The 2,610-nt window shown below is 42.8% G+C and overlaps 1 non-coding gene across 1 annotated transcript; it reads right to left on the bottom strand.

The window, feature by feature from the left end:
- Window positions 1–205: 205 nt before the first annotated feature.
- LOC120271216 lies at window positions 206–312 on the bottom strand. The gene has a single exon (XR_005539836.1). It is a non-coding gene; the product is annotated as a small nucleolar RNA R71 (small nucleolar RNA).
- Window positions 313–2,610: the final 2,298 nt, after the last annotated feature.

Raw genomic sequence — 2,610 nt, 5'->3', positions numbered from 1 at the left:
TCACATAGAGAACTTCTTGGAAGTTAGTGACATGCTTAAGATCAACGGTGTTTTAGATGATGCTATTAGATTGAGGGCTTTCCCATTTTCTCTCAAAGGAAGAGCCAAGTAGTGGCTTCATTCCTTGCCAAAAGTATCCATCACGACTTGGAATGAGATCGTCAAAGCTTTTATGACAAGATACTTCCCTTCAGGGAAGTCGACAAAGCTTTGTAATGAGATATCGTTGTTTGTTCAGATGGATCTGGAGTCATTATTTGAGACATGGTAGCGATTCAAGGATCTCTTGCGCAAGTGCCCACAACACGGATTCCCCAAATGGGTGATCATTCAGACTTTTTATAATGGGTTAAATCCGAATACACGACAATTGCTAGATGCCGCTGAAGTAGGTAGAATGGGGAGTAAAACCCCTGAAGAGGCCCGACAGTTAGTAGAAGACATGGCCATGAGCGACTACCCTAGTAGAATGTGCGGGAAAGGAAAAAAAGGTAGCCGAGGGCTCCATGAAATAGATGAGTCACTTCTTTGGCGAACTAAGTGGAATCATTGAGTAAGAAGTTAGACCTTCTAACTTCTAATAGAGTGACGGCCATGACTACTTGCACGGGTGTGGGGAGGACATGCTCCGATCCGATTGTCCTATTTTTGTTGGTGATACATCTTAAGCAGAGTAAGTTGACTTTATGGGTAATATAATGAGGAGCCAAGGTAATCCATATAGCAACACCTACAATCCGGGATGGAAGAGTCACCCCAACTTTTCATGGACTAACCAAGGGCAGTAAAAGGCCATGGCACCACCGGGTTTCCAACAACAACAATCCTTAAACATGGAGAATAGATTTAGGCTTGGAGACCATGATAACTGACTTAGAGAAATCCTTGACTAGATTTGTGCAATCATCGGATACACGGTTTCAATCAGTCGAGGCTACGCTTCGCAACCACACCGCTTCAAAGAGACCACAAGGAAGCTTGCCAAGTAACACTGAGATCAATCCATGGGAACATGTGAAGGCGATCACTTTGAGAAGTGGTCATGAGGTCGAGTGTAGGCTTCTATGTGAGAAGACCAATGTTAAAGAACCTGAGGTCATGGAGGTTGAGGAAAGAGCGAACAAATAGAAGAAGGTGGCACCCCTACCTTACAAGCCAAGAATTCCTTACCCTCAAGATTAAAGAACGACCAAACCGACGTACATTATAAGAAGTTTCTCGGTTTGTTTAAGCAATTACACATAAACATTCCTTTTGTTGAGGCATTATTCCAAATGCCTTCGTATGCAAAATTCTTAAAGGATTTGTTGACTAACAAAAGGAAATTGGTGGAGAGTGCCTCCGTGATTCTAGATGCCTCTTGCTCTGCTATTTTGCAAAAGAATATACCGAACAAGAAGAAAGACCAAGGAAGCTTCATCATCCCTTGCAACATTGGCAACTTGGGTGAAGAGATAGCATTGGCGGACTCAGGGGCCAGTATCAATATCATGCCATAGTTTTTCTTTCAGAAGCTAGGCTTGGGAGAGCCTAGGCGCACTCGGATGGTGTAAAAGTTGGCGGATCAAATGGTGATATACCCATGGAGCATCATTGAAGATGTGCTTGTCAAGATTGACTAGTACATATTTCCTGTGGACTTCATAGTGTTAGATGTCGATGAGGATGCAGATGTTCCATTGATACTTGGGAGGCCATTCTTGAGCACTTCGAAGGCACTTATCGACATGGATGGTGGGGAGTTGACAACGCCCCTTCCGTGTGACTCGCAAGTGCACGGGTTTGTCGGTAATAAATTCCCAGGTGAGTGGCGTATCCTATCCATAGGGAGTAGGGAGTAAAGACACTTAAGTTGCTACTTAACCAAGCGTAAATGAAACAATGATAATGTTGATGAAGTGTAATGTAAACATAAATAAAGAAATAAGAATGAGAGGCACAAATAAGTGAGAGATAAGGCAATCGATAGAAGTGGGGTACTTGGATGTTGTTCCGCCTAGGATAATCAATTCAAGTGCAAAACCAACTATTATGCTTCCTAACTAATGATTAATGACTCGTGGAGATCCTACAATACAAGGTCCCAAATCTAAGGTCAACCGTGACTAACTCTATACTATGCCCCAGTGGAGAAATTGAACAGTCTCAACACCTCACACTGTATAGAGTTGCATGGAATTCTAGGGATTCTAAGTGATAAACTCTATTCCTATGTGTAGACCTATCCCTTTGGTCCAGGTGAAAGGCCTCTAGACACAATTAAGCCCCGGATACTAGAGTTCACTTCAACCCTTCACTCTGTCGCTCGAGCAACTAAGCCCTAGCCGAGTTCATCCTCTATTACTTTAATCTATTGTGCTCGAGAAGAACTCGAGGAAATGGAGGTAGGATAAATCACATCGGAGAGGAAAGGGGATGCTCCACTACCTCTCAACTCACCCTCTCAACCCTCTCCTATCTAGCTTTGTCTAACCTTCATGGTGTGTCACTCACTCACAAGGGTTTCCAAGGTAAACTCTCAACCCTAGTATCACTGTAAGAGAGTATTCAATCAGTCAAGCATTCAAGATTGGAATTCAATTAAAACATCAATTATGAAAAGTATAATAG

Source organism: Dioscorea cayenensis, chromosome 10 (genome assembly GCF_009730915.1).
Source record: "Dioscorea cayenensis subsp. rotundata cultivar TDr96_F1 chromosome 10, TDr96_F1_v2_PseudoChromosome.rev07_lg8_w22 25.fasta, whole genome shotgun sequence".
Taxonomy (NCBI): Eukaryota; Viridiplantae; Streptophyta; class Magnoliopsida; order Dioscoreales; family Dioscoreaceae; genus Dioscorea; species Dioscorea cayenensis.
The sequence above is the reverse complement of the archived record's forward strand: the minus strand, read 5'-3'. Positions and strand labels throughout refer to the sequence as shown.